Genomic DNA, 14,439 nt, shown 5'->3' with positions numbered 1-14,439 from the left:
GTATACATTGTACCATTGTAGCTCTCTTAAGGTTTAACTCTGAGTTGTTTCCGGCAGGGAGGATGGATCTCCGTACAATTTCGAACCACCCTTTTGCTTCAGGGGTGAGATCCCCCCTCTTAATGAATTTGGGTTTCTTATCTCTTACCCAATCTGCTCCTGGTATGCAGATATCTTTTACAATCTAATCATAGTCAGGATTGCTATCTATTCTGGATTGATAGCTTTCTTCTTCGAATGGTATGATTTGTAGTTTTAACACCCTCATGATGCTCATGGGACTAAAATCCATCGTCATCCCTCTTACGAAGCATGTATAGGATTCATCTGCCTTGTCATATCTGACCGCGTTTGCATAGAACTCTCTTACAATAGTTGCGTTTACTCTTGTGACCGGATTTATGAGGAGCTCCCATCTTCTCTTTACCACCTTCTCTGTGATTTCAGGGCACTTAGTTTTTGTGACTTGGAGGCTTAACTCATATATGATTTCTTTCTCAGCCATCCACCCAAATTGCAATGCATGGTAAAAGGTTCTAAATTTCTTCTCATCAAAAGGGGGTTGCTCCATAGGTTCCTTCCTTTTTCTTCTTTTAGAGCTCGAGGATGCCATGAGTGGGAATTGGTGTTGTGAAGGTGTAAAGTTTCGGAAGAAAGAAGAACAAGAGATGGAGTGGATGGATGTTTGTATATAGAGAGGTACGGAGTGGTAGTCATTTATATAGGAGGATGATTGGTGATTGAAGGGTGTGGATTTATAGTATGGTTCAATAATGGACGGTTGGGATTTGGCATTGGATGGGCACATGGATCACCACCTTTATGAATTGATTGGTTCGGTTTCCAAGGCTATCCTACTCCTAATGTTGCATGGCAACACTTCCCAAGGTGCTCCCCTTGAAGACAAGTGTGTAGTTCCGTGGGTGCAGTGGCCGAACCCTCTTTTCAATTGGTTGTCCCATCAAGTTCTTCCAACATTCCCTTCAAATTCCTTGCAAAACAAAAGGAAAGAGAGATTAGTTTGAATTGTGGCGGTGAAAAAAGATATTTCGGAGGCTAGCCACCCCCTTTTTCTTTTTGTTTTTGCTTTTGACTAACTAAATGTTATTCATGAATGTAAATCAACCAACCAATCAAATGATCATGCATGCAACGTTGGTGACACCAAACTTGCTTGTGATCATATAGTGCAACAAGAATTGATTAGGACTCTCATAATATGGACTGTGTTCAAGCCCTTTTGGTATGTCTTGAACACCAAACTTATCTTGTACTATATGCTGCATGTAAGGATTCTTATAGGTGTTTGTCGAAGTTGATTTAGAATCCATGAACCTTGCTTTATTAACTAATATTAAAGATTAAAAGGAAAGGGTATAAAACATGGGTTGCCTCCCATGAAGTGCTTCTTTAGCGTCACTAGCTTGACGTTTGGCCTTTGTCAGGGTGGTTGGTAGTGCTTCAAATCTTCCCCTCTTGCAGTGAATCTGTCTCCATTGGCTTTGTTAAGAAGCTCCACATGTTCTAAGTACAAAATTTTGCTGATGGTATACACTTGAGGCAACTGAGATGGGATGGTGCGGAGATGAGGTGGGATAGGTGGAATATAGGCAGAGACCACTTTATCTCCTGGAGAGAAATCCTCTGTAGAGATCTTCTTGTTCCTCCATCCCCTTGGGGCCTTTTTCCTTGTGTCCCTCGATTTTACTTTGCTCCTTGTGGTTTCTTCTTTTAGGAGGGTTTTATTGCTTGTCTCACATGACTCAGGTGGGTCTAGCTCCTCTTGGGTTACACTTGGCTGTTGCTCCTTCTAACCACATTGCTTGTCAACCATAGGGGTTCTCTGGTGTGGTGCTTGTGCTCCCGTGCTTGTCTCTTCCATCAGCTCCTTATTGTGCTCTTCCTTTGGCTATTTATTATCATGATTTGCTTCTTGTGAGGGTTTAAATACGTTGAAGGTGAGTTGTTCATCGTGTATCCTCAATACTAGCTCTCCTCGCTCCACATTTATAAGCGCCCTGGCTGTGGCTAAGAATGGCCTCCCCAGGATGATAGGATGGATGGGATTTTCTTCCATCTCCAGGATAACAAAGTTGGTGGGCAGGAAATAGTTCCCAACCTTCACTAACACATTTTCAACCACTCCTATTGCCTGTTTTTGAGTTTTGTCGACCAATTTGAGGATTACATCCGTGGATGTTAGCTCATTCATTTGAAGCTTTTTCATGAAGGATGGAGGCATTAAGTTGATGCTTGCTCCCAGGTCACAGAGTTCCTTATCAATCATTGTCTCTCCTATAGCACAAGGGATGTGAAAACTCCCTGGGTCCTTTTTCTTTGTAGGTGGCTCTGTTTGAATGAGAGCACTGCACTCCCTGTTCATCATTATTGTTTGCCCACCCTTTAGTGAACTCTTTTTGGCCAGCAGCTCCTTTATGTACTTGATGTAGGAGGGCATCTGCTGGAGGGCCTTAATGAATGGTATATTTACATCAAGAGATGCAAACATGTCTAGGAACCTTGAATACATTCTCCTTGCTACACCACCTTTGAGCCATTGGGGAAAGGGTGCATATGGGTTCAGGGTCTCCCCTTTCTTTAGCCCCTCCCTGTGTGTGAGATGGGGTGCTTGATTTCTCCCTTCATGCTTTTCCTTTGGATTGTCTTGGAAGTGTTCTGTTTGTGTGTGCACTTCTTCCACACTCCTCTCATCACTTATAGTGATCGTCTTGCATTCTTCCCACCTTACTTTCTTTATTTCTCCACTTGGGTTCTTTTCTGTGTCACTTGGGAAACTATCAGTAGGTTTTGGAAACTGTTGAGATAGATACCCCACTTGGGACTCCAGCCTCTTGATGGTGTCTCCCTGGTTTTTTATATTGACTCGCACTTTATCCTTGAACACTCTGTTGTCTTGGACTTCTTTACATATGTATTCAAGTAGAGTCTCAATTCTGGAAAGTCTATCTTCGGTTGGTGATGGTGGGTTGAGGTTAGATGGTTGAGAAAGGTGATTAGGTGGGTGTTGATAAGATCTATATGAGGGATGTTGGTGAGTTGCATTATTGTTGGGATTGTGGTTGTGGTGTCTCTGGTCTTGGCCTTGGTCTTGTTGGTTTCCCCACCCAAAATTAGGGTGGTTTCTCCAACCAAAATTGTAAGTTTTAGAGTATGGATCATGGGTCTGCCTGGGTGAGTTCCCCACATTATTGGCCTTCTCCCAGTCACCTTCTTCTCCTGTATTTACTCCTTCTTGAGCTAGTAATGAAGTGATGACTGCTGCAACTTGGTTTTCTTCACTTTCTTGGTAAGATCTGCTAACTGCTTGGTGATCATCTTATTTTGAGCCAGCAGTGCATCCATGTGGTTCAGCTCCATCACTCCTCGAGTGTTGCTTCTTTCAGAAGCATAGAAGTAGTCATTCTCTGCCTCAGTTTCTATGACATCTATGGCTTCTGCAATGGTCTTCTTCTTGTTTAAAGAGCCCCCTGATGAATGGTCTACGGCCTTTTTTAACTCGTTAGAAAGACCTTCATAGAAAATGTGTAGTTGAACCCATTCATTGAACATGTCTGGTGGGCACCTTCTTGTTAAGTCCTTAAACCTCTCCCATGCCTCATAGAGAGTTTCACCATCTTGTTGCCTGAAGGTTTATACCTCAGCTCTCAGCCTGTTGATTCTTTGAGGAGGGTAGAATCTTGCCAAAAATTTGTTCACCACATATTCCCAATTCGTTAAGCTCTCCTTCAGGAAGGATTCCAGCCATTTAGATGCTTTGTCCTTGAGTGAAAAGGGGAACAAAAGCAGTCTATAGGCATCCGGATGAACACCATTAGACTTCACAGTGTCACATATTCTTAGGAAGGTGATTAGATGTTGATTGGGGTCTTCTTGGGCACTTCCTCCAAATGAGCAATTGTTCTGAACAAGGGTGATGAGCTGGGGTTTTAATTCAAAGTTATTGGCATGTATGGTTGGCTTTTGGATACAACTTCCACAATTTCATGGGTTTGGATTGATGTAAGAGCCTAGCACTCTTCTTTCTTGCCCAACATGATTCACAGGGCCTTCTCTGGCATGGTTGTGAGCTTCTTCTTCATAGTTGTTTTCCAAGTTCTCCTCCATGTTTGTTTCAAAGTACTCTTCCTCTTCCTCAGCACTAATAACTCTTTTTCCTCTTGCTTCCCTCCTTAATCTAAAGAAGGTCCTTTCTGGTTCGAAATCAAAGGAAGTTGAAGCCCCGCTTCTAGAGCACACAGCAAGAAATACAATGGAGTGATTATTCTTGTTAGAGTGGCTATTAGTGTGAGTGGTGCAAATTATCGAACAGTTAGTGGGTTAGTGAGCAGAATTGTAAGTAATAACAAAGAAAAAGAAAATAGAGAGGGTAGAGGGGATAAAGGAATAAGGTAAATGAATCGAAGGTAAATGAATGGGTAAAATAGACTAACAAAAAAAATGCTCAATCTAGTGATCTTCCAACTTAGTCATTGTCGATACAAAATCAATCCCCGGTAACGGCACCATAAACTTGATGCACGAAAACTTGTCTCTCAACAAATTTTCCTTCGGCAAGTATACCGAATTGTCGTCAAGAAAATAACTCACAATAGAGTGAGGTCTAATCCAACAGGGATTGATTAGTCAAGCAACTTTAGTTAGAAGAGTGTGCTAGTTGAGCTAAATAGAAATTTAGTTGAGATTTGCAGAAAATTAAATGGCGGGAAAGTAAATTGCAGAAAATAAATTGCAGAATCTTAAATGGGGGTTTGGGGAGATGAGCATGAAGATAAATGGCAGAAAGTAAAGAGAATGGGTAAGATCAGAAATAGGGGATTCATTGGGCTTAGGAGATATTGCATTCTCCGGATCAAGTTCATTCTCATCTCTCCTCAATCAATGCATTCATTGATCTCCTTGGCAATCTTAGATGATTGGATCCCAATTCCTTGGCAACCCAATCTCTCTAAGCTTTAACAATTGTCCAATTCCTTGATTTAATTGCTCATGGGAAGAGATGAAGTATGGTCACTGATTATAGCACATGTATTTCCAAATCAAAGTGTTAGGAGGATTACATGTCACTATATCCGCCCAAACCCTAATATGGTCCAACATGAGAAAGCATTTCTAGCATGATCTCCTCATCCCTTTTCCAAGGCTCAGAGGAGATCCAATTATGGAGAGTTTCTTTTCCAAGACAAATAACCAATTGAATTAAGATCGAAAGCTTTCTAGTAAATCAAGAGAAAAGAAAGAGGATGAAGAATGAAAAGGGGGTTTAGTTGTTCATAGCTCCGGAAATGGAAGATGATGAAGAAGAATACATTCTACAGTGACTAAAAGTGCAGAAAAGTAATTATACAAGGTGTAGTTCTCCAAAAGTGCCAAGCTTCTCTCTAGTTCAAAACTACTCCTATATATACTACTCTTCTTGATCTTCTAGTTAGTTCTTCAAGTCTTGGATATGGGCCTTTGATCTTGTGTTAAAGCCATTACAATCTTTAGTGGGCTCAGCTTTGTTTGCAGAAAAGTGTAAGTTAGGCATGGTCGTTAGTTAGGACGTTAGTGGTATTAACGTTAAGTGAAAATGTGGGTGCGAGAACGTTAGTGACGATCACCTTTTTCATTAACGTTCCAACCCCAAAATGACCCACGTTAACATCAACGTTAGTGGTACTAACGTGACCACTAACGTTGCCTCTTGGTCCTTCACAAACGTTATTGGCACTCACCTTGTCCAATAACGTTGCCTTTTGCCCCCTTTCCTTTAGAGTTCACGTTAGCATAGCTAATGTGACTCTTAATGTGGGCATGCCTAAGCTTCGAGAGCGTTAGCGACACTTACCTTTGTCACTAACACTCCAAACGCCCCTCCTTCCCACGTTAGAGTTCACGTAAATTGGATTAACATGGCCACTAACGTGGTAGTGAATGCCATCTCCAACGTTAGTGACAAAGGTGAGTGTCACTAACATTGGCTTATCATGCTTTGCTCCACGTTACTTCTCACGTTAGTGGTCTTAACGTGACCACTAACATGGGCACTCTTGGGTTGGTCCAATGTTAGTGACAAAGGTGAGTGTCACTAACGTTGGTAATTGATTCCTCATCCCATGTTAGAGTTCACGTTAATTAGGTTAACGTGACTCTTAACGTGGCTTAATTTGTGCCTTTGTGGAACGTTAGTGACATTCACTTTTACCACTAGCATTGGAGCTTCTATTTTTCTCCACGTTAGCTACCACGTTAATGTAGTTAACGTGGCAACTAACGTGGGCTATTATGGTTTCGAAGGCGTTATTGGTGGTCACCTTTTCCATTAACGCTACAAGCTTGTCCCCATTCCACGTTAGTGGTCACGTTAATTAGATTAACGTGGCTGCTAACGTGGTTCCTTTTAGCTTCCTTTGTCCTGAAATCAAGCAATTAAAGTGCATCAAAGCTTTGTTCCAAGTCATGAAATTATGCATCATCAATTTTATCATTCAATTCCTGCCTAATCCAAAACTTGCTTATTTCCTAAGAAAATGCATAAAACTACCCTAAAATAGTAAAGAAAATGTCAGTAAAACTGGCCTAGATGCCCTGGCATTAGTGAGGCAATATCACAAACAGTTAGTTAGCAAAAGAAAATAAGAAACAAAAGAAAACAAAGACAAAAGAAAAGTGTCTAATCTAGTAAATCAATCAACCGGTAGTTTGTTAATCACGATTAATCACCGGCAACAGCACCAAAAACTTGATGCACGGAAACTTGTCTCTCAACAAATTTTCCTTCGGCAAGTATACCAAATTGTCATCAAGTAAAAACTCACAATAGAGTGAGGTCGAATCCATAGGGATTAACAGATTAAGCAATCAATGGTTAATTAATTATCCTAGTTAGACGAATCATACTGGAGGGACAAATAACAAGGAAATGTAAATGGCATAAAAGTAAAGGAAGCAATAAAGTGCAGAAAAGTAAAATGGCAAGAAAAGTAAATGTAAAAACTAAAAATAAAATGAACATTGGGATCAAGAGATATTGCAATCCTCCAGATCAAGTTCATTTTCATCTCTTCCTCAATCAATGCATTCATTGATCTCCTTAGAAATCTTAAGTGATTGGATCCCAATTCCTTGGCAATCCAATCTCTCTAAGCTTGAACAATTTCCCAATTCTTTGATTTAATTGCTCATGGGAAGAGATGAAGTTTGGTCACTGATTATACCATACACAGTCATAGATCAAAGTATTGGTAGGATTAAATGTCATAATATCCATCCAACCCCCAACCTAATCCAATGTGAGAGAGCATTTCTAGCATGATCTCCTCATTCCTCTTCCAAGGCTCAGAGGAGATCCAATTATGGAGAGCTTCTCTTCCAAGATAGCTAACTAATTGGATGAAGATCGTAAGCCCTCTAGTAAAATCAAGAGAAAAGAAAGTAGAAGAAGAATAAAAACTACAATTGATCCATCAAATGCAATAGAGCTCTCTAACCCAATGAAAAGAGTTAGTTGTTCATTGCTCTACCAAAATAGAAAAGAAAGAAAGTGCAGAAAAATAAAGATGAAGATTAAAACTGAAATTGAAACTTCAAAGTTCATAAATGAAAACTACAAACTAGAATGAAGCTCCTACTAAGAAAAGAAAAAGAAGCAAAAGTGTGTGAGGGGAGGGAGTCCGAAGACCCCCCTCTCTGGTGTGTTCCAGCCTCCAGCCCCCAATACAGAATCCCCCTTCAATCCCCAGATGAATACAAAGTAAAAACTAAGGCCTTTATATAGGCTCTCCTAAATTACAAAATGAAATGAAATTAAAAGCAAATTACAATTAAATGAAAATTCCTACGATAGATGCTTCTTGTGGCCTTGATTGGTTGACACTTGTGGGCTCGCTTGCTTGAGGTTGGGTGGTCCTTGAAAGAGAAGTGAATAAAGTTGAGGTCCAGGTGGTAATCGTTAGTGTTACTATTAGCCATACTAACGCTACAAGTGTGGCGTTAGTGCTGAAGTTAGTGTGGCTAACGTCACACTTGCTACCCAGTTGGTGTTTTTGGAGCTTAAAAGATGCCTATTGTTTGTGCTCCAATTTCATGCCCACTATAGACCATTATATATCCTTGGAAAGCTCTGAATGTCAGCTTTCTAACGCAATTGGAATCACCTCAATTGAACCTCTGTAATTCAAGTTATGCTCCCTTGAAGGGGAAAGGGTCGCTGGCGTTATTGGAAAAAGTGAGTGCCAATAACGTCAGCATTCAGGGGATTAATATTCCCAGGGGATATGCTTGCTTCCTTGAGTGAGTGTCACACTTTTCTATCATAGGACACGCTTTTATGGGCACGCTTTCCTTGTCTTTTTCTTTTCTTCACCTACAATTAATCAAACCATCCAAACAAAACATCACCAAATTCACAAGATTCATAAATCATTCAAATACCAATTAATTCTAGCTTAAACCTTATGATTTTGTATCAAATAAATGATGGTTGATTGAATTGACATAACCATGCAAAGTCACACCAAATCACTTACTTATAATGCAAGAAAGTGCATAAAACTTAATGAAACAAGTGAAAAATGCTTGAAAAGCTAGCATAAGATGACTTGTCATCACAACACCAAACTTAAACCTTGCTTGTACCCAAGCAAGTGCTAAACATAAGAGGAAATGAAATGAAATAGAGAAGCACACATGTCCTTATTTAGCAGATAATTGAACTTGGTTCATGGGGTTTTATGCAGACAAATGTAGCTCATTTATTCTTTGCTGATAGATAAGAAATATTTCCTCAAAAGTTCACTAGAGTTGATGCTATAATGCCTTGCTTTTGATTGATCCCTTGCTAGCTTTTTCTTTCTTTATTTTGCTTAGAACGCTTATTTATTAATGAAAGCTTGATGGCAAGTGTTGCAGCAGCCTTTTGGCTCAATTTTGCTCAACACTTCTTCACCATAGACACATGGCTCACAATTTCATCCTAGGAACATTGATGCCCAACATCTCTTTGGATCACTAAATACTTTGTAGCTAGGTTGCTCTTGATAGTGGATTTTCGGTTGGCAATCCTAGATCAGTTGATCCAAGTGGCCAAGTTTCAAAATACTCCTCAGAACCTACTTGTCCAAGCATATCCTAGTACAAAAACACCACAGGCATATGTCCTAGGGTCCAAGCTATTGGTGTCTAACCTTATTGTTTGTTTCTTTGCCCATTCTTGGCTTTTCTTTTTCTTTTTCTTTCTTATTTGGCTTCATTCTCAAAGGATATTCATTGATAATAGACTTTATAGTAACAAACTAATTCACACTTCAAAGAACTTGTTATTATGCAGCCTTTGTTATTTGAGCTAACCATTAAATCAAACAAATACCACCACTGAATTTCATTCTAACTTCTACAACATTGAACATTCACTTTCTATTTCAAACATTTTTCTTTTATTCATGCAGAAGGGAAACAAAACAAAATTCAAGCTAATGAGGAATGACAAACATAATGCAAACTAGCATTTTTGGCAAACATTTTCCACTCACACCTAATTGACCACTTCAGCAAAACATAAAGGAATTCCCAAGTAAAAATACTTCACAGTCAACAAGGATAAAGTGTCAATACAACCTATTGGGAATGTCTCTCAGCTTTTCCTTCTACCATCATTATTTCTCTCTGTTGTTCCTCCTTTGGATGATAATGCAGATCCCTTTCACAGATTGTAGAAGTTACTTGTCTCTCAAGCCCTTAGGCAACTGGTTAGTATGCAAAAATTGTTTGTGGGATTTTGAACTTACTTTGGTGTGTGAACACCAAACTTAGTCCCTTGCCAATGTTTCTCATGCATCAAATCAACCATATGTGAAAACCTTTTGTCTTTGCTGAAGGTTATAAAACTAGAAACTAGAAAACAGACAATGGTTAAATGTTTTATCTGATTGCTTGGAGCTAGCAACCCTTTATGCAGAAGTTGAAAATGTGTTTTTAAATGAGATTTTGGTGGAACACCAAACTTAGCATCCTTCACTCTCTCTTAAATTGTTTTGGTGTGATTTTGGAATCTGCCTTCTTAGTGGCTAACACCTCACTTCCTTCTTGCTTTCTCTCATCATTCTTTAGAGTCTCATTCTCTTTTTGTCCTGCTTTGCTGCGTGTCTCTTGCTCTGGAAGAGAATTAATGAGTGTCTTGTTGGTTTCTTTCTTCCACTGCAATTCTTCTTTGTCAACCTTCATGCATTTTTCCTTTTCATCATTATGCTGTGCTTCTGGAAAGACATTCAGAGTAATGCTTTCATCATGCGCCCTTAGGGTTAACTCTCCTTGTTCAACATCTATGATGGCCCTTGCTGTGGCCAAGAAGGGTCTTTCCAAGATAATAGAGTCACTCCCTTCTTCTCCTAGATCCAGGATCACAAAGTCTGCTGGGAATATGAATATCCCTACTTAGACCAGAAGATTTTCAATCACTCCTCCGGGAAATACCAATGATTTTTCCACGAGCTCTAGTGACATTTGTGTGGGCTTTACCTCCTCTATGCATAGCCTTCTCATCATAGAATAGGGAATTAGATTGATGCTTTCTCCTAAGTCACATAGTGCCTTATCAATGGTTAGACTACCAATGGTACAAGGCAGGAAGAAGCTCCCATGATCCTTGAGTTTTGGTGGGAGGCCCCTTTGAATCACAGCACTACATTCTTCAGTGAGCATAATGGTTTCTTTCTCATGCCAGCACTGCATTCTTCAGTGAGCATAATGGTTTCTTTCTCATGCCAACTTCTCTTTTTGTTGATAAGCTCTTTCAAGAACTTTGCATATAGAGGCATCTACTCTAATGCTTCAGCCAGGAGGATATTAATCTCCAATTTCTTGAAGACTTCAAGGAATTTGGGGAAGTGTTGATCCTTGGTCTCCTTGTTGATCCTTTGAGGATATGGCAAGGGAGGTGTGTGAGCCTTCACTCCTTGCCTTTATTCTTGAGATGGTTCCTCTATTACTTGCTTCCCTTTCCTTGAATTCTTTTGCTGGTCATCCTTCTCTTTAAGCTTCTCTGGTTCCTTCTTGTTTAGTACAGCTTCTTCCTTGTTGTTGGCCTCATCTTTCTCAGCTGGCCTTTTGTCATTCTCCATAGGCTTCTTGTTGGCTTCTTTGTTATTCACCAAGGTCCTTCCACTCCTTAATTGAATAGCTTTGCATTCTTCTTTGGGATTCAGAATGGTATCACTTGGGAGTGAGCTTGTTGGCCTTTCAATCATAGCTTGCTTAGACAATTGTCTAATCTGCCTCTCTAAGTTTCTCATTGAAGCTTCATGATTCTTGCTTGTTAGTTCCTGCTACTTCATCATCTATTCCATCAGTATCTCCAAGTTGGAGATCCTTTGAGTATCTTGTGGTATCTATGGATGACTGTGAGATGTTGACGGTGGATGATAATTGTTTGGTTAGTGGCTGGATTATTGGATGGATAATAATTGGAATTGGGATGATTGTTTTGGGGTTTTCTATATGGATTGGGGTTAGTGTTTTGCTGGTTGTTGTTGTTTGTGTTTCTTGAGTTGTTGTGGTTTAAATTTCTTTGCCATGGCTGCTGGTTTTGATTGTGGTTATCTTCCTATATGAGATTTGGGTGGTTCCTCCAGGAGGGGTTGTAGGTGTCTGGTGCACGAAATTGTGATCTCAATGGTGCCAACAACTTGGTACGCACAATTGTAATCTCAACTCTTTTTCACAACTTCGCACAACTAACCAGCAAGTGCACTGGGTCATCCAAGTAATACCTTACGTGAGTAAGGATCGATCCCATGGAGATTGTCAGCTTGAAGCAAGCTATGGTCATCTTGTAAATCTCAATCAGGCGGATTCAAATGGTTATGGAGTTTTGATAATTAAAGGATAAATAAAAATAAAATAAAGATAGAGATACTTATGTAATTCATTGGTGGAAATTTCAGATAAGCGTGTGGAGATGCGTTATCCCTTCTGAACCTTTGCTTTCCCACTGCCTTCATCCAATCCTTCATACTCCTTTCCATGGCAAGCTGTATGTTGGGGATCACCATTGTCAATGGCTACCATCCGTCCTCTCATTGAAAATGGTCCAAATGTGATGTCACCGTATGGCTAATCATCTGTCGGGTCTCACTCATGTTGGAATAGGATCTATTGATCCTTTTGCGTCTGTCACTACGCCCAACACTTGTGAGTTTGAAGCTTGTCACAGTCATCGCATCCCAGATTCTACTCGGAATACTACGGACAAGATTTAGACTTCCGGATCTCAAGAATTCTGCCAATTGATTCTAGCTTATACCACAAAGACTCTAATCGTGAACCAGAAGGCTAAGAGAGATGCATTCAAGCTTGTTCGCATGTAGAACGGGAGTATTTGTCAGGCACGCGTTCATAAGTGAGAGTGGTGATGAGCATCACATAATCATCACATTCCTAATGTTCTTGTGTGCGAATGGATATCTTAGAACAGGAATAAGCATGAATTGAATAGAAAATAGTAGTAATTGCATTAATACTCGAGGAACAGTAGAGCTCCACACCTTAATCTATGGTGGGTAGAAACTCCACCGTTGAAAATACATAAGTGATAATGGTCCAGGCATGGCCGAATGGCCAGCCCCCAATGTCTAAGGACTAAACGTCCAAAGATGATCTAAGGATAATCAAAGATGTGAGTACAATAGTAAAAAGTTCTATTTATACTAAACTAGTTACTAGGGTTATAGAAATAAGTAAATGATACAGAAATCCACTTCCGGGCCTACTTGGTGTGTGCTTGGGCTGAGCATTGAAGCTTTCATGTGTAGAGACTTCTCTTGGAGTTAAACGCCAGTTTGCAGCCTGTTTTGGGCGTTTAACTCTAGCTTGTAACCTGTTTCTCGCGTTTAACACCAGAATAGGGCAGGAAGTTGGCATTTGAACGCCCATTTGCGTCGTCAAAACTCGAGCAAAGTATGAACTATTATATATTGCTGAAAAGCCCTGGATGTCTAATTTCCAAGGAAGTTGAGAGCGCCCCAATTGGGCTTCTGTAGCTCTAGAAAGTCCATTTCGAGTGCAGGGAGGTCAGAATCCAACAACATCATTAGTCCTTTTTCAGCCTCTGAATCAGATTTTTGCTCAGATCCCTCAATTTCAGCCAGAAAATACCTGAAATCATAGAAAAACACACAAACTCATAGTAAAGTCCATAAATATGAATTTTTCTTAAAAACTAATAAAAATATACTAAAAACTAACTAAATCATACTAAAAACTATCTAAAAACAATGCCAAAAAGCGTATAAATTATCTGCCCATCACAACACCAGACTTAAATTGTTGCTTGTCCCCAAGCAACTGAAAATCAAATAGGATAAAAAGAAGATAACATACAATGAATATCATAATATCAATGAAACTTAGTCCCAATTAGATGAGCGGGGCTAGTAGCTTTTTGCTTCTGAACAGTTTTGGCATCTCACTTTATCCTTTCAAATTCAGAATGATTGGCATCTATAGGAACTCAGAATTTTAGATAGTGTTATTGATTCTCTTAGTTCAGTATGTTGATTCTTGAACAAAGCTACTTTATTAGTCTTGGTCATGGCCCTAAGCACTTTGTTTTCCAGTATTACCACCGGATACATAAATGCCACAGACACATAATTGGGTGAACCTTTTCAGGTTGTAACTTAGCTTTGCTAATGTCCCTAATTAGAGGTGTCCAGAGTTCTTAAGCACACTCTTTTGCTTTGGATCACGACTTTAACCACTCAGTCTCAAGCTTTTTGGATCACGACTTTAACTGCTTAGTCTCAAGCTTTTCACTTGACACTTTCACGCCACAAGCACATGGTTAAGGACAGCTTGATTTAGCTGCTTAGGCCATGATTTTATTCCTTTGTGCCCTCCTATCCATTAATGCTCAAAGCCTTGGATCCTTTTTACCCTTGCCTTTTGGTTTAAAGGGCTATTGGCTTTTTCTGCTTGCTTTTTCTTTTTCTTTCTTTTCTCCTTTTTTTTGCCACTTTTTTGTTTTTTTTTTCTTTTTTCTTCATTGCTTTTTCTTGCTTCAAGAATCAATTTTATGATTTTTCAGATTATCAATAACATTTCTCCTTTTTCGTTTTTCTTTCAAGAGCCAACAATTTTAACATTCATAAACAACAAGATCAAAAATATGTATTGTTCAAGCATTCATTCAGAAAACAAAAAATATTGCCACCACTTCAAAATAATTAAACTAATTTCAAGATAAAATTTGAAATTCAAGTACTTCTTGTTCTTTTGTAATTAGGCACATTTTTCATTTAAGAGAGGTGAAGGAATGGAATTATTCATAGCTTTAAGGCATAGACACTAGACACTAATGATCATGTAATCAAGACACAAACATTGACAAACATAAAGCATCAAATTCGAAAAATAGAAAAATAAGAACAAGGAAATCAAAGAACG

At 39.4% G+C, this 14,439-nt stretch overlaps 1 non-coding gene across 1 annotated transcript; it reads left to right on the top strand.

Annotated features, from left to right (window-relative positions):
• The first annotated feature begins 3,568 nt into the window (after nt 1-3,568).
• LOC127746173 (small nucleolar RNA R71) lies at nt 3,569-3,672 on the top strand. The gene has a single exon (XR_008007792.1). It is a non-coding gene; the product is annotated as a small nucleolar RNA R71 (small nucleolar RNA).
• Nucleotides 3,673-14,439: the final 10,767 nt, after the last annotated feature.

The sequence above is a fragment of the Arachis duranensis genome, chromosome 3, assembly GCF_000817695.3.
Source record: "Arachis duranensis cultivar V14167 chromosome 3, aradu.V14167.gnm2.J7QH, whole genome shotgun sequence".
In the NCBI taxonomy this organism is placed as follows: Eukaryota; Viridiplantae; Streptophyta; class Magnoliopsida; order Fabales; family Fabaceae; genus Arachis; species Arachis duranensis.
The sequence above is the reverse complement of the archived record's forward strand: the minus strand, read 5'-3'. Positions and strand labels throughout refer to the sequence as shown.